This window comes from Salvia hispanica, chromosome 5 (genome assembly GCF_023119035.1).
Source record: "Salvia hispanica cultivar TCC Black 2014 chromosome 5, UniMelb_Shisp_WGS_1.0, whole genome shotgun sequence".
NCBI lineage: Eukaryota > Viridiplantae > Streptophyta > Magnoliopsida > Lamiales > Lamiaceae > Salvia > Salvia hispanica.
The window spans coordinates 18,419,265-18,437,825 of record NC_062969.1 but is presented as its reverse complement, the minus strand read 5'-3'; the positions used below and the strand labels follow the sequence as shown (position 1 = coordinate 18,437,825).

At 34.1% G+C, this 18,561-nt stretch overlaps 2 long non-coding RNA genes across 3 annotated transcripts; one reads left to right on the top strand and one right to left on the bottom strand.

Annotated features, from left to right (window-relative positions):
• Positions 1-12,425: 12,425 nt before the first annotated feature.
• Positions 12,426-13,278, bottom strand: LOC125186298. 2 transcript variants are annotated; one of them, XR_007170408.1, is made up of 3 exons: positions 13,134-13,278; positions 12,820-13,054; positions 12,426-12,631 (listed from the first exon to the last, which is right to left on the bottom strand). It is a non-coding gene; the product is annotated as an uncharacterized LOC125186298 (long non-coding RNA). The 2 variants fall into 2 exon arrangements; XR_007170409.1 differs by having other exon boundaries at positions 12,820-13,041.
• LOC125186299 lies at positions 12,548-14,874 on the top strand. Its single transcript, XR_007170410.1, has 3 exons — positions 12,548-12,705; positions 12,778-12,852; positions 14,809-14,874. It is a non-coding gene; the product is annotated as an uncharacterized LOC125186299 (long non-coding RNA).
• Positions 14,875-18,561: the final 3,687 nt, after the last annotated feature.

Genomic DNA, 18,561 nt, shown 5'->3' with positions numbered 1-18,561 from the left:
GATATTTTGCGCTTGCTAGCTAGGCGACACTAACTTGTAAATGGACATTAATTTTGTCGTCGATTTCGATTTATTTATGATAAATGTGACATTCTAACTTTTTCTATCTTTTTAGTTGAGCTCAAAACAACGTTGATTTTCAAGCTGACGTTTAACTTTTGTTTCTTTTCGAGTCTTCGATCAAGAAGAATTTGAGCTAATTTAGTTGAGAAACCAAATTAATTGTTTTCGTGGCCAAGTCCAATCAACAGCGCAACATCCTTCTTACTCTCTAGCGTGACTTTTGAAAGCACACAATTGCGAATTCTTTATCAAACTCATAAGTTGAGAAGAAGAACAACAACGAAGAGCAAGAGGAAAAGAGAAAGAACATAGGCAAACTCTTTCACTCCACACAGAATTGCAAACAGCAAATATATATAATCGAGAGAGGAGGAGGAGAGGAGAGGCGGTGGATCGTGGAGAATATAGGGAGAGAAGTGGCGCAGCTTTCACATTTGACTTTGGCAGAGATGACGATAGTAGGGAGTATTTAATTTTGCTCTAGGCTTCTTCATTTTATTTAGTTTTGGGCCATAGTATTTTGTGTTGGGCTGCCCATTTAAAGAGGAGATGAGTTGGGACCAAGGATTTTAAAGTTGGGCTAGAATATGGTTGCCTTGAAGTGGTTTGTGAGTGTTGGGCCACCTTGTTCAATTAATTGGAGGGAGTATTTTGTTGCTTGGTAAAGAGGCTGAAAATTTAACACTAGAGATTCTTACTATATTATGGTTGTGGTTATTACTTACTACGTGTATGTGCAATTTGCATCTTACTAATCAAAGGCTCTATTTATAGGAGATAAAACTTTGGTTAGCAACTTTTTATTTTATTATTGGCACTTTAGGTTTACAAATCCTCAAAAATATGGCCGTTGAGAAAAGGAGGATGTCTAATCATGACTTTTATTATTATTATTATTATTATTATTATTATTATTATTATTATTATTATTATTATTTAATTGTGTATTTTATTTGCTCCCTGTTGTCCTGACTAAAAAATGATGCATTTTCTAGTTAACATGAGATATTTAGAATTATTAGTTAATCGTGGATAATTGCAGAGACAAAGAGTGATTGTAAATATTAAATGAAGAGATAAAGAGAATTACATTTAATGGTAGAGAGAAAAAATGGTTGGATGTACTAATTGGAGAGAGAAAGTTACGAAAAATATAAATATATTATCTTAACTGAGACAAACTACAAATGATCCGCGACTACTTGCTTGTCTTCTAGTAATAGATTAGCATTCAATTATTTTATAAAAATCGTTGTTGAACTCAATAGGTAAGGCTAAGGGCTAAACATGTTGAACTCAATTGTTTTCTCTATTCTCTTTTCTTGTAATTTGTGTACAACGACTTCTTATATTGATATTCTCTAACAGTAGATTTATATCTTTTATTCAATATTGTTTGACGGTAACACGATCCCATATGTCACACAATCACTATTTAAGGAGTGTTTGTAGTTCGAGCTATAAAGTATCCTCAAAAATATGGCCGTTGAGAAAAGGAGGATGTCTAATCATGACTTTTTTATTATTATTATTATTATTATTATTATTATTATTATTATTATTATTATTATTATTTAATTGTGTATTTTATTTGCTCCCTGTTGTCCTGACTAAAAAATGATGCATTTTCTAGTTAACATGAGATATTTAGAATTATTAGTTAATCGTGGATAATTGCAGAGACAAAGAGTGATTGTAAATATTAAATGAAGAGATAAAGAGAATTACATTTAATGGTAGAGAGAAAAAATGGTTGGATGTACTAATTGGAGAGAGAAAGTTACGAAAAATATAAATATATTATCTTAACTGAGACAAACTACAAATGATCCGCGACTACTTGCTTGTCTTCTAGTAATAGATTAGCATTCAATTATTTTATAAAAATCGTTGTTGAACTCAATAGGTAAGGCTAAGGGCTAAACATGTTGAACTCAATTGTTTTCTCTATTCTCTTTTCTTGTAATTTGTGTACAACGACTTCTTATATTGATATTCTCTAACAGTAGATTTATATCTTTTATTCAATATTGTTTGACGGTAACACGATCCCATATGTCACACAATCACTATTTAAGGAGTGTTTGTAGTTCGAGCTATAAAGTATTGAGTATATAATATTTGATTATGTAATCGGATCGTTACTCCACCAATATTATATTCCCTCTCCCTAGATTTCCATGTAGTCACCAAGCATTGTATAATTTGATTTGGTCATTGTTAACTATGTCTCTTGATAGCTAAAACTGTGGTTGCTGAATTTACAAGTTTTCAATTCATGTAGACATAGAGTGAAAAAACCTTTAAGTACATGTTTCGTACCTAATAAGCATGACTTGTAATGCACATTAATTATTGGAACCGCATCTAGATCATTCATAATTAACTATCATAATGCTGTTATAATCTAAAAAATTAAAGTAAAAAAAATTCAATTTTTGCCAATCACATATTGCCTAAATTTGAAATGCTTTATGTTTTTCATCATCTAGAGAAAAAGGCTTTTAATCCAAATTTATGTTGATTGGATAGATCGGTTTTGTTGTATAACCCCATGGATTGATTTTATGATGGTTTTAGGGAGTACTATTTAAATGATTAGTCCATTCAACTTTTGTAAATTAATTTAGTGACAATTCAACTTTTATTTTAAGTAAATTTAATAGTACATCTGTTCTTCATGTAATACAACATAACATCATCATATTTCATTGAAAAAAATTGGTCACATACCAACAAATTCCACGATGGAAGTATGTCTTTAAATATGTATGGGAATATTAATATTAATTTTAATATTAAGGTTAATATGTGTTGATATTAACCTGATTATCAAAAATATTAAAAATTCAAACAAAATTATCACATTTCATCACATGTACATATGCAATTAGGATTTTATTAGAATTTCTATAAAATTATCTTTAATTTGGTACTTTCTCTGTTCCTTTATAGCTGAGTGGTATTCCCTTTTTGAATTGTTATTGTAGCTGAGTCATTTCATTTTTTAACAAATAAATAACAATATTTTTTATTCTTACTTTACTCTCTCTTACTTTATTCTCTCTTCATCACTTTACATTTTTCCTTTCCTATTTTATTTTCTCTTACTTAACTCACTTAATACATTTTTTTTAAATTTCCGTGTCGAAAAAAATGTCTTTTTTACAAAAGGGTGGATGCAGTATATTTTTTTTTTGTGAAAATAGTTTAAATCAAGATAGTTATATGAGTTCAAAGTTTTGATATACTTTTTAAAAATTAGTAAATAAATTCAGTTTCCATTAATTCCTCAATTTACATTGTTACAACATCTAATTGACATTGTGTATATCATGATTGTCACTGTTACATCAACTAATTGATATCGCATGAAAATTGATCTTGACCGTTTGTTTTCAGATCAAACTAGATTTGATAGTAGTTATCATTTAAGGTATACTTAGACCACCCTATGAATTACAGTTATTTTATATAGAGAAACATGTATTAAGGTTTGTTTATATAGAGAAATATGAATTCTGGATGGCCTAATGTGCTAAACTTGTCACCAAATAATGCTATCAAAATTGATTGTTGAAAAACTAATTTTATGCTACTTGGAAAGCTTTTGGAAGTTTTGAAATTTGAATCAAATGGGACTTAGATCCGACCCAATCTCCCAAACTCCCAATTCACTTGTGTTTTCACCTATCCATTTAAAGCATTAAGTTAACGGTAACTGCAAAAAACTAATTAAGTACTCCTTATTTAACTATGTTGATGTTTGTCACCCAAGTTTTAAGCTTAGTATGATTCATTTAATATAGTTTTAGTACATTGCATTATAGACATTGCATTAAAAAAGTTCAGGCATCTGGTTTCAACTGCATCTGCATTTATATTCAAACGTTTAAATAAACCTTACTATATTAGTTCATCTAAAAAGGATTAATTAATTCCTTTCCAGGTTTCAACAATCATTTTAAACTCTCAATATATCATTATTATGTATTGCTATGAGGCCATCTTTGGTGCATATGACCGCATGTCGTTGGACAATAAATATTAAACTCTAATTATGGATTTCGTTGGAATTAGGCTTTAATAATCGTTAAGCTAATATTCGATTGAATTTTATTTGGTTCTTTTTTATATCCATATATATTCTGTTAATGGGTGAAACCATATTTCTTGAAATTTTCACTATGCGGGTATAGCAAACAAAAATGTGACCTAGATCAATATTATTTTAAGCACAAACATATATCATTCGATTTATATACATACACAGACAAGTGTGGGAGAAGTTCCATTATTGCCAGAGAATATACAATTTGGCAAGTTGGTATGCAGAATATTTCATGCCATGCCATAACTAGAGTTGCAACTTGCAAAATATCATTGTATGCGTTAGCCGTGCAAAAACAAAGTAGTACTCCTCCATCCGTTCCACAGTAGTGGAGTTATTTTGTCATTTTGATACGTTTCATAGTAGTATAGTGAACTTTATTCTTTTTTCATCTCTCTGCCTTTTTTCTTTCCTACTATATTCTTTCTTTACTTAACTCACTTAACACAATTTTTCTTAATCTCGGTGCCGGAAAGAAATGAATTTTATTCCCATTTTAGGAAATAGGGTAGAAATCGTAATTCTTGCACTAAAATGAAAATGGGTAGAAAATATATTTACAATTTTCAATCTTAACTTAACTAGCACATACGAAATCAGCAGAATTTCCCTCCAATTCCAACCGCTAGCTACCAGGCGACGACGCCACCATCCACCACCTGGTGTTGTTTCCCCCTCCGCCCTTCCCATAACCGCACCACGTTGCCGTTGAGCACCGTCCTATCCTGCCACCTGTAAAACCCCATATCCCCCTTTCTCAACGCCATCACCGCATCCCACTCCCAACCCTCTATTTCAAACCCTACACTCTCCCGCCTCTTCTCCATCTCGATCTCGATCTCGCTGTCTCCTAAATCCTCCTCATCCTCGTCCTCGTCCTTGTAATACACACTGAACTTCATTTTCGTGCTCCCTTGCCTCTCCAACACCACGCGCGGCGCCGCTCTTGCTGGAACAGCCGGATCACTCGTCTCCGCCGCAGCATCGACGAGGCAATCGGTCGTCGGCGAAATCCTCATCCGCCAGAAGCTGACGGCGGCGGTTACAGCGGCGATCCATGCCCATATATTGTTGACGGCGGTGAGGATTCCGTAGCTCAAATAATTGAACGCCAGAGCTTCCACCGGAGAATCCAATGCTGCCTTCATTTTTTTGATCTTCTTCTTGGCTCTCAAGGTTGTTTTTGTATTGTAGGAGTATCTATTTCTGATTTTGTGTGGAAGTGGGACTGCTATATATTCATAACGATGAGAGCAATCTAATGGCATCAAAGAGTAGATGCCGAGAATCGACCAAGGGAGATGCTTATTTGATCCGGTATTTTTATCAACGGGTACACGTGCGGCGATATCATTGGCTGTGCTTCGACTACTGCCCTCATTCATCTCACCACCACTATTATTTATTTCGGCTCTCACTTCACCACTCATCACTGTCGTGATTAGAGAGTTACAAATATAATTTTGAATTCTTTTTTCCATTATAATCACTTATTGTATTTCGCATTAATTATGAGATAATTATTGACAAATATGCCGTTATTGTATTCAAAATGAGATTTTTCTCAAGTGTGTGTGTAATGACAATTTTTTGTCGAATTTTGATTGAATATTTAAAGTTATAACTTAATATAAAATGTGGATACAAATATGAAAAAAATGATACTAATTAATTTAGAATTTTTTTTTACATTATTCCCACCCTCCCTTTGTAATAGAGGCGTTTCTTTTCGACACAAGATTTAAGAAAAAAAATGTGTTAATTGAATTAAGTAAATGTATAATAAAATGAGAATTTGATTAGGCTCGTTTCACGCATGTTTTTTTATCATAAAACTACATCAAATTCTGTAAACTAACAGCCAATTTTGAGCTAGGTGTGTGTGAAAACCGCCATATTTAGAAGAAGGAGCAAATCAGTTGGGTGGACAAACGGATCAAGGAAAGAAGTAAAAAATGTGGCATTGAGTTGATCAAGTCAGGAATCAGATGGAGCCAGCAGGAGTTCCGCATGGGAGATAGAGCTAAAGACCCCACCACCAAATGTGAAGGGCAGGAACGACATTTCAGAGAGGATGGTACCTTAGGGATCAAAGCCCTACGCCTCTCTATATAAAGGAAGCCCAACACAAGAAGAGGGAGTCCCAGCCGTAGGTAGAAGGGGGGTCTCAAACACGCTTAGTTAGAATATCTTTAGGAATTCAGCTCTCTTCCAGGGCTGATATCAGAGCTCTTTTACTTCATTTTCTTGATTCCGTCGCGCCCACACACACTTGGTCCTGTTCTAGTTTAGTTAGTTGGTGTTTGGTGGCAGTTTTATGCCTTTCTTGCTATTTTGCTTCAAGAAGAAGCGATGAAACAATTTACTGCTTTCCTTGTTAGTTTTGCCAGTTACTTTTGATGTTATCGACTTTTGATGTTTTTGATTTAGTAGATTTGAAGTTATGTTTCGTTTCCAGCTAATGTATTCTGTTTTCATGCACGTTACTCCTGATCTGTTTTGATTTCTATTTTATGTTGCATATCTTAGCTCAAAATGTTTTGTTTCGCGTTGATTTGGTCAGATATGAGTCGATAATTTACGTTACTGTTTAGACCGGGTAGCTAATGTTATTTCTGCATGAGTATGGGTTAGTTTCTAGTTTACGTAGTCTTAGTTTAGATCTTAGGAATAGATTTAATTTTATGAGTTGTTATGATGTTTCTTTTTCCATAGCTTTTCAGATTTGTTCTTTACTCTGTTTTCCATGATGATTTGGTGAAGAAGATGAAGTTGTAAAAAAGCTTTTACTTTATCGTACACTTAGCAGGGGACTGACGGTCCTCGTTTATTCTGTTTGTCCATTTATGAAAAGTTCAGTTAAGTAGTTTAGTTAAGCTTTCACGAGTTGATCAGTTCAGTTAGTTTATACTACCTCCGTCCACCAAAATTTGTCCCATTTTTCCATTTCCGTCCGTCCTCCAAAATTTGTCCTATTTCACTTTTACCATTTTGGTAGTGGACCCCATATTCCACTAACTCATTCCTACTAACATTTTATTATAAAACTAATATATAAAAGTAGGACCCACAATCTACTAACTTTTTCAACTAACTTTTCATTACATTTCTTAAAATCCGTGCCGGGTCAAAGTAGGATAAATTTTGGTAGACGGAGGTAGTATTTTTTTCTCAAGTCAGTAGTTAACTAAACCCACACCTAGGAGGCGCGGCCGTAGCCAATTCCCATTTCGTGTCTCGCAAACAAATGTTAAACACATCATCTCTGTGAGATCGATCCTTACTTCTCTATACTACTTAATAGTATTAGTGAGTTAAGGTTTTGAAAACACACTTTCGAGTTCTTCCATTCATCTCACTCAAGTAGGATTGAGTCAAGTTGATCAGTTTGAATTTCCACTGGATCCATTCACCTGTATTTATAGGTAGAAAGCGTACAATTGGCCAGCCGGATCAGTTTGGCAATCCAACCTGAGCAAGCCACAACGATACAAACAGAGAATGAGAAAGAAGAGCAGAAAGATGCAGTTTCAGAAATGGATAAAGGTAGAAATATAAAGAGAATAAAGTAAGAGAGAAAGATTGTTGCTTTTCCTTAAAAAGAGAAATGATTTATCTATAGTATGACAACCTAGAAAAGAATACGATTTAGCTACGTATAGACGGAGGGAGTTTTATCTTCATTAGAGATAACTCTATCACTTAACTTAAAATGTACTAGTAAGACTTATTACGTGAGAGATTTTAAAACCTTTTATTCAATGTTTACTTACAGTGATGGAAGCAAAATTTTGATACTGGAGTCCTAGTTGAATGGTAGAAAGAGTTGGTAATTTCAGGAAAAATGAAAGAGCCGGTTTTAAATAATTTTTCTAGAATTCTTTATTCAGAAAATTCCACTATGAAATTCAATAAAGATAACAAAAGATAATCATACATTTGTTAAAAAAATCACTATTAGAATTAAATTTAGCAATATTATACTCCCTCCGTCCTACAAAAGATGTCACATTTGTGGAACGACACAGGATTTTAGGAGGTTTTGTTTGTGTGTTAAATAGAGAGAGAAAATATAATTTTTATATTCATGTGAGAGAGAACTTTTTCCAAAAATGAAAATGAGACATTTTTTGTGGGACAAACTAAAAAGAAAAGTGTGATATCTATTATGGGACGAAGAGAATATTATATATTTATAAATTTAATATTTTAAATATCATAAACACTAATTCGATCAATTAATTTTAAATAACAAAAAATTACAAATTTGTATAATGTGAGTATGTGAATAATGAAAAAACTGGAATGTACATAAAATAATACTCCTCCGTTCCTTGTTAATAGATGCACTTCTTTTCGGCACAGAGATGCGGAATAATGTGTTAAGTGGATAGTAAATAAAATAAGATAAATGAATCAATAATCAAGTAAGCGATATGGTTACTTTTTACGAAAAATAGAAATGACTCTATTAACATGGAACGGAGGGAATACTCTCTTCGTCCCAACAAAGTTGAGTCATATTTTTTTTTTCAGGATGTCCCAACTAAGTTAACTCATTTTCTTTTTAGGAAAAAAACAGAACATCTGATCACTTTTACTATAGAGTGAACTACATAAATAGTACATAACTTTTACTTTCTCACAAAAATGATACATGATCTTTGTTTTATATCGTTTTTGGTACCTAAAAATCACATTTTGAGTATCTGATGCTAATTTTCACCCTAAAATATCCCCTAAAAAGTGAACCTAAAATGAATTTCGCATATTTGCCATGGATGGCATTTTTGGGCATACACAAAAAGAGAACCTTAAATGATATCTTCTCTATCTTTCTCTTTTATACTATTATTATTATGATGCTATAAATTAATATCTCCTTTGTCCCAAGTTACTTGAGGCATATTCCTTTTTAGGTTGTCCCAAGTTATCCGAGTCATTTATCTTTTTGGCTAAAAATAAAACATCTAATCACACCTAATTTATTACTCCCTTCCTCCCAGTTTAAGAGTCACATTTTGCCATAAAAGTCCGTCCCAGTTTAAGAGTCACATTTAAAATCTTCCATATTTGGACATAAAATTTTACCCCATTATTCATCAAAATTACACCCAAATGCCATTATCTACATAAGAATAAACCAAAAATTAAAAAAATAAAAAACCAAAAAGTCAAACCATCTCACTTTCCACTAACTCACTTCATTTATTACACACTCCACCATCTCACTTCATTTATTACACACTCCATCAATTTCTTAAATCTCGTGCCATAACTAATTCTAACTCCTAAACTGGAACGGATGGAGTATTTCTTTTACTTTACTTTCTCTCCTCTCTATCACTTTATTCTCTTTTCTACTTTATTTTACTTTATTTAACTCATTAAACACAACTTTTTTAAATCCCGCACCGAAAAGAAACACCTCAAGTAACAGAGACGAAGAGAGTATTTATTTATTATAATTTGAATTATGGCTCATACTTAATTATAGTTATAGTTTTAATTATATTTAATTATTGTTATAATATTAATAACTTTGTATGTAATGAATAACTATAATATAATTATTTAAAATATGAATCATATAATATTAAATTATAATAATAATTAGTATTATTTTATCTTATTAATTACTGATCAATATAGTTTTGATAAATTTAAAATATGAATTATATTTATAACAATAAAAAATGATGAATATTTTTAATTAGGTGTTTTGGTTCTAAAATGATATAAAACATATAAATAAAAATATTTAATTATTTGATTAGTTTAAACAATTGATCTAATTAGGTATTTTGTCCTTAATTTATATTATGAATGTTAATTAGGTGTATGAATAAAGTACTAAAATAAGAAGAAAAAGCAGAAAAAGAAATAAGAGGAAATAGAAACTAAGAAGAAAAAGGAAAGAAGAAAGGAAAAAGAAAAAGAAATCACATGTTTGATGTCTAGGGTTATTTTTGTCACAGAGGTACCAAAAACAATATAAAACAAAGATCAGATACAATTTTTATGCAAAAGCGAAATATCATGTACTATTTACATTAGTTCACTCTTTACTATATTTTATTTTCTACTTTACCTTTTTTAACTCTCCTACTTTATTTGTTCTTTTATTTTATATTAGTAACTCACTCATGTAGCGCACGTCAATGTTTTATATTATTAATTGTGGACTACTATTTGTTACTCCCTCCGTCCGCGAATAGGAGTCCCGGTTGGCCATTTTCAACCGTCCGCCATTAGGAGTCCCGGTTAGACATTTTATCTTGGGAGTATAAAAATGACCTCATTGTTCTCTTAATTTAGAAGCTGCAATTAATTTTAATCCACTTTGATTGCAATTTCTCTCTCTCTCTTAATGTTAGATTTCATTATTCCAAAGAATAAAGCAAATAATAATATAAATGGGTCCCACATTCTACTATCACACACTTTAATTATTACAATCAAACTTTTCTTAAAACCCGCACCCAACTCAATCGGGACTCCTATTCGCGGACGGAGGGAGTAACATTCATGAGACTTAAGTATGGTTATGATATTTTGAGTGTTACAACGTCAATGTTTTATGTTATTAATAATGGTGATGAGAATATAACACCCCATCCATTTGCGAATAGGAGACATATTTCTTTCCGGTATGAGTTTTAAGAAATGTAAAGAAAAGAATTTATAGGCGAAAAATCTCTAGACAGCTACCTTTGGCCGTTTTCAAAATGCTCGACGGAGAGATAATCTTATTACGAGAATTCCCAATTTTTACCCATAAAATATGGTTTCTAAAACCACCTCTACTAGTCAATTATCACGAGTAGCGAAAAAGTTATGGGCTCCCGAAGATTTGAAAAAAATCCCTAGGCATTCTAGAATGTACTAAATGGCAAAATGAGTACTACAATCGAACAGATTACGGAGAGAGTAATTATTACTTCCTCCATCCCCTAAAGTTTGTTCCAATATGACTCGGCGCGGATTTTAAGAAATTATTTGATTTTTTATTAATTGAAGGTGTGTAGTGGAATACAGGTCCCATATTGAGGAGATTGAGGGTGCATTTAATGTCTATTTTTGGTAAGATTCTAAGTGGGACGGATGAAAATGTGAAAATGGAACAAACTTTGGGGGATAGAGGGAGTAATTGTTTGTTAACGTTGATGTGACCTTAAGGACCTGTTCAGGTAATTGGATATGACAAGATTTGGACTGAAATCTATGCATTCATGTGCGTTCAGGTAACAAGATTCAAACATGAGAGTCCAAGTTTCAAGTCCAAAATGAATTCTCCCGCATAATGTGGTATTTGATTTCGCGCTCGGGTGGAACAGTCTCGTATTATGTTCATAAAGTGCTAGGTGCAGTCCTAAGCCTTCCACTCGATGCGGAATCTAATACATGCCACGATCACTTTTTCTAAGGATAGAAAGTTTAGTTAAATCATGATTAGTGGGGAATTTAGGGGGCGAGGAAGAAATAGGGGAAACAATCAATAGCTCGAAATCATGAATCAACCTTGGAATTTCAACCATTTAAATCATAGTACCAAGTCATAAAAGTTCGACTATTGAAAAGAAAAATATTCAATGATATCGAAATATAAATGGAACAACTTTCAGCGGAAGCATTTGAGAGTAAAATAATGTCATGTATGAAGGCACAACATATTCTGAATATTTGATAGACATCTTCTTCACTTTTATGCTCAACACCCATCGAGCTCGTCACAGCTCAATCTGCACCTAGGAAAAACTCATGCATGGCTGAGTACTCAGTGAACTCATGCCAAAAATATTTTCATCAATAAAGTTATGTCAAGCCACCATTGAGTGAATCTCGAATTTTACTTTAAAAATGCCGAGAACATTAAAAATCATTACCATCGTAAAACATGGCTGCACAACTGTAACACCCGCCTTTATTATTACCTTTTTACGTTAAGATTTTTGCTTTGTGAGCGAGCGAGTGTTAGACCTTGAATAAAATACCATCTTTGTTTTGATTGGTTGCGATTGGAAATAGTGAATATTTGAATTGTTGTTGGTTAATCGTGTGGTGAAAGCAGTCGACGAGATTGACGTGAGATTCGTCGGTGGAAAAATTAGGAGTTCGTTTATGAGCATTTGGGAAAAAACACCAAAGTACCAGAGTAAAAACACAACAATTTAATAAATATTATAAATCAAATATTTGAGCTATCACATTTATCTATCTTGCAGCCCATTATCCTATTGAAATTGGGCTACTTTTATTCTAGAAATTTTATTCCTATATTTTTTTCCACTTATTTTTATCAGTCAAATATTTGGTCAAATAATTCTCCCAGCTCTCCCAACGGTTTTTTTCCATATCTCCATCTTCCCTGAAAATCTCCAACTGAAAAATCAAGTGTTTCCTCCTCCTTATTGTAACGCACGCAGCCATCCCTTCTCACATTCTTCCATCAAAAATCTGAGAAAAAGAAATCGCAAATACCGTGAGTTTGACATCCAATCTGCCGTTACTTTCTTCTCTTCCTTCGGAAGGTAATCCTCAATTCCATGAATATAAAAATCTCCATACTTTTGATTACATAACACAAATTCTCGACATCACAGATTGAAGGAGAAAACCAAGAGGATTGTGATATTTTTCAATACCTTCTCTTCTACAAGTTTCGCTCCTTACGGAAGGTATATACTCAATTTTTGAAAGTCTCTGCATTCAATTCATGACATAGTTTCACATAATTCACAGTAGTTCACCGGCAGTCAATTCTGTAGAAATTCCCCGAAGGTGTTGAATGACAGTATCTTGTTAAAGCTTTGATCTTTATTGTTGTTAGAAGTTGTCATTTTGTTTTCTCTTCTTCAACCTCAATTCTGGAAGATACTTCTGCCCATTAATATTTGGAATAATTAAAGAAATTTAGTAAAAGGTTTAAGTTTTGGAAAGAAAGGGGAGAGGGACTTACCGGTTGTGTGTAGCGGCGCTGCCGACGGAGGAGCTGACCGCCTGGAGTGGCAGCGACAACGGCGGTCAGGCCACGGTGGGGTCAGCAGTGGCGTCTGGTCTTCGAGAGGGGCATGAGGCGGTGCCAAATTTTGGAACAAGGGAGATGGGTGTCGTTTTGCTTTGTTTCTGATTTGTGGGAGAAAGTAAGAGCGTGATGAGAGCATCCACAGTGGTGTCTCTTATCCGTCTCTTAACCGTCTCATCTCTTCACTATTCATGGGCCCCACTGTACTTTTCACTCCATCTCTTAACTAAGAGATAGCACCCACATCAATCCATCTCTTAACCATCTCATCTCTTAACTATTCATTCAATTTCATTTTTCATTTTTATTTTCAACAAATCCAATTAATAAAAAACACACTTCATTAAATAAAATAAAATTACAATTTAAAATCCTAAAAATAAAAAAAATACATAATTAAAATCCTAAAAAAAATAATCGCGTACCAACCTTGCGGCGGCTTGCTCCCTGTCACGATGGATGTATTTCCGGGTTCGCTTTTGACGCGCCGCGGCTTCCTCCTCCTCCCTACGTCGATCTTCTTCTAGCGATTGTTCCATTAGTTGACGCATTAGCTCAAATGGATCCATGAATTGATTAAATTTGGGAGAAGAAAAATGTTTTGAGATGAGGAATGTAGTGTGTTTGAGTGAGAATAGAGAGTTTTTTATGGTGGATAATTTGTGGGAATGATTTGGTATTTATAGAAGTGATTTGGGGCTTAAAAAAAATTTAAAAAAAATTAAAAATTTGTAAAAAACGGCTATAAACGGCTAGTATAATTTTTGGAATTTTTTTTATATATATTTTTTATTTTTTTGAATTTTTTCTGATTTAAAAAAAAAAAAAAAAAATCAATTTTAACGGATATAAACGACGCCCACTCGCGGGACGGCGAGTGGGCGTCACGCACGAACCGGAGCTCGCCACGTCGCCCAAGCGCGTGGCGTCTCGTCTCGCCGGGAGCCCCTTCACTAAGAGACGTGGGACGAGATAGAGACGGGATGGGGACGGGATGCATCCCACAGCGGCGTCTCTTATCCGTCTCGTCTCTCCGAGACAAGATAGAGACGGTTTTGTGAACCGCTGTGGATGCCCTGAGCTTGCTATTCTGATTTGAGGAATTTGAGATAAATGGCGGAAGAGAGAGATTTGAAATTTGAGAAGTGAGAGGGAGAAAGAATTTTGCTGTTTTAATTGATGACAGGAGTATACTTATAATATTTCCTCTTTCTTTGTTGTTTTTATTTTGCAAATGAGGAGTTGGGAATATATAAATACATATATATGTGGGGTAGGGAGTATATACTTTGTGATTGGGAGTATTTTATGTACCGACTCCTTTTCCTTTTCTTTTCATTAGTTTAACCTTTTGGGCCTTTCATATTATTAGAATTTGGTATTTATTTCTCCATAGTGGGCCGGCAGTATGGGAGCTTGTGTGGACTAGTTAATTGTTGGGCAAAGTTTTGAGTGATAAATTCGAGTCGAAAAAATATGAGAACTTTATATATATGTTTTCTCTAGGAAAGAACGATGGATAATTTTAAGTACACACATAGGATGCATGCATTGTTAAATTTATTTTTTTTGCAAATTCTAATTTTGCATATCATGTTATTTCGAAAAGGGTGAAATTGTGCACGTGGTTGAGGTTGGGACAGGAAGTTTGTGGAGGAGCTAAGCTTTGAGGTGGGCTTTCGTTTTAAATAAGGACTATGTCCTAAATACTATTTTTTTATGTGAAAGGAGGTGAAAATTGTTTGTCTTGCCATGTTTGGTGTTTGAATGAACCTATCTGAAGTGGTTATGCCATGTATGTTTAATCGAATTCGGGTCCCAGTAGGGCCGCAAACCCTGCTCGGACTAGTGTACACCCAGTAGATCGTGCGCTATCTCTTTGGAGTTGGCCGGTCTAGTGACTTGGTTCGTGGCCACATTCCTTGTCATGTATGTTCAGATATGGTGATGGTGATGTGGATGGAAAATGGTTGCAACCGAAATTTATGTGAAAATGCTTTTAGTGACTTGGGTTCTTTTCATTTAAAACCCCCAAGATCACTCGGTATGGCTTGACAAACTTATTTGGCAGGTGTCTACTGAGTGCATCAAGTACTCATCCCTGCATATTTGTTTTTCTTAATGTGCAGATTGAGCGACGACGGGCGTGGAGGATGTTGAGCAGAATTCATGGATTATTTATGTTTGGCTTAGTATTGTTGGATATGCCGTGTCTTCATACTCGGCATTTTCCGTGTCTAGAACGCTTCCGCTAGGTGTCTTTTCTTTAAAATTGTTTTAGTATTGAGAACCTAACTCTTTTCAAAATTGTCTACTTTCTAGTCTTTATTTCTTTAGAGTTGGTACTTTGTTGAAATAATACTATGTTGTTTTCTAAGTTATTTCAATTATTTAAATATTTTGGTCAAAGATGTGTGTTTCCCCCTTTCTTCCCCGCTTCTTTAATCATCCCCTAGTCGCGATCAACCGTGTTTTCTATCCTTAGAAAATACGGGCGTGACAAAAACCCATCATCATCATCCATCATAAACCATGTCTGGACCATCACGTGAAACAAGAATGGCCACAAACTCGATCACTGGACCAGCTGACCCAAAAGATTGCCCACGATCCCCATCAGTTCAATAGCCTAAGTAGGGGCTCAAACCCTAGTTCGACCCGAATTCATTAACCATCAAAGTCTAGTAGAATGTTATCCTAGTAGACAATCAGATAAACAATTTCAAAATATAAGAATACGATATGACATAACATTTAAACCTCCCTTATAGCACTATACTCATATATTTAGAAATAAAAGAGTTTAAGTAATAAAGCCCACCTCAATAGCTTAGAAAATTCCTTAACTCAACATCTCGATCAAATCTTTAACTGCGTGCGAAGGCGACTCTTGTAACTGCTTGAGGGAAGGTATGAAACGATAGATGTGCTGCGTTGGGAGAAGACTGGAACTTGATTTCGGATTGTAGTGAGAGCTACCAATTAGAACGACAGACATGGGAAGAGGAAGGGTAACAGTCGTTGCTTGGAAATGATTGGGCTCACAAACAATTAGTCTTGGGCTCACATAGAATATAAATTGCTTTAATCAAATGGGCTCAAATGGCTTCCTCAAGAAAAGAATTGGACTATAGAAAAATATGAAAATGATTGTAAGAGTTAAAAGATTATTAATTTGGAATCAATCAATTATAATAAATAAACTCAAACTCAAAAGAAATTTCTCTTGCTCGAAAAGAACCAAGTATTAAATGAAAAAAAAATCGGCTCCAAAACAATTTTGACGTCGTTTCAAGCTCAATCAAAAGTAGAAAAAATTGGGATGTTATAATGCCACATCATACAAGATAATTCATTTTGGACTAAATCAAGGAGGAACAGTGCGGGCCTAGACTTGAAATTGGGCTCTCCATATTTGAATCTTGTTACATGAACACACATGAATGCACAAATTTTAGCTCAGATCTTGGCATTGAAGGAACTGACAGCGGAGGCGTTGCTTTCGGATTATCATAATTTAATAATTATTAATCGAGCAAATAAATCACATAATAATAAGATCTATTTAGCAGATTATTTAGACAAAATCTATTCGCGTAATTCTCACATGTATCATGCTCATAACTTGAATTAATCATGCTTTAAGAATATTGAAACCTAAAACATGCTTTTCTACGAGCAAGAATAATACCTAATTAATTCTCCAAAGAATTGATGATGGCTAGCGACTTCTCCACGTGACGCTTTGAATACTAGACCATAGATCTTCTCTTTGGTTCCCGAATTGTACTCCGATATCAGTGTGGGCTGATCTCACCGGAATACTAGGATTTAAATAAAGAAGACAGAAATTCTACTCCTAAGAGGAGAGGAAAAATTCGCCTAGCTCTATAAGGGAGGGGGCTGGGGGGCAAAAATTTTGAGAAAAAATAATAATGATTTTTGTTATATTTTTCGGTCTTCTTTATTCTCCTATTTATATTAAGTTCCTTTTGGGCCCAGACAGGGATCTATGGAAGGTTTTGGATATGGACTCATCCAATTCATTTTTTACTAATTAAATTGAACCCACAATTTAATATAAGCTTTAATTGGAATATTACGAGCAACCACTACAGAAGTAATATTGAACTCTCCCCATCCAAATCCGAAATTTTAAGTAATCCGGGTTTCCGTTTTAACTTTCATTTCTCGCGCTTAAGATAAAAATGTTCATTAATTAATAAATATCTGCTATGGACTTAATTAATTAACTTCTTATTAATTCCAAGAGTGGACTCAACATGAAACGCTTATTTATTATTCATAGAGTAATCAAACTCCAACTAGCTAGGTTCCGAATAATAAAACCTCGTTTCGCGCTCCTCTTGAGGACATTATCGAACGAGACTCTCCTCGCGCACAATTCAATATAATAGCAATCCTTGCACCGCTAGATATTAATCGCCACTATCCAATATATCCGGATTATTGGGTTACGAAAAACCCGCACCATTGGATAAGTCAAAGTAATGCATAATCAATACCGTATGCTCAATACTAACCTACATTGATTAAGAAACAAATATTTATCAAGACCTTGTCTTTCAGTAGATAGCTCAAGGACAAGTCTTGCTGTTAGATCCGTTCAGTGCTATACCACACCAATGTCATCTTATTTCAAGTAAGGCTTAGATATATGCGGACTGACATTGCAACCTTTCACGATGGATAGTCTAATTCCATCTAGGTTGTGAAATTTTTCTTTTTCTTTGTTTAGGACTGACCGTGTTACCTTAAAGTGGACGCCGACCACAACCGGTCTACTAAAACAAAGACTTAGACTTTGTTAAGTTAACTTATACATTTAAACATGCAATTAACATCCATTGAATGTAAAACATAACAACATTATGACAAAAATAATTTGTTTATTACTTGGAAAATAAAGTAAGAGTTTTACAGTATTCAATCACTCGAAACGTGATTTCTAGTATACAAACTCTAACAATCTCCCACTTATACTCAAAACACTTTCGCGTATACAAAATGTACTAACTTCTAATTCTCCCACTTATACTGAAAGCGGATTGAGGTCTTGTATTAGTCTAACTCTCATTCCTTCAACATGGCTCTCAAACGGCTTGACCACTAATGCCTCCGTGAAAGGATCTACCAGGTTGTTTTCTAACTCAATCTTGACCACTTGTATGTCTCCTCTCTGCACTATATCTTGAATGATATGATACTTCCTCTCTATGTGCTTGCTCGCTTTATGAGTCTGTGGTTCCCTCGAATTTGCCACAGCACCAGAATTGTCACAATAAATGGTGATGCTCTTGGGCATATTCGTAACCACACCTAAGTCCAGAAGAAAGTTCTT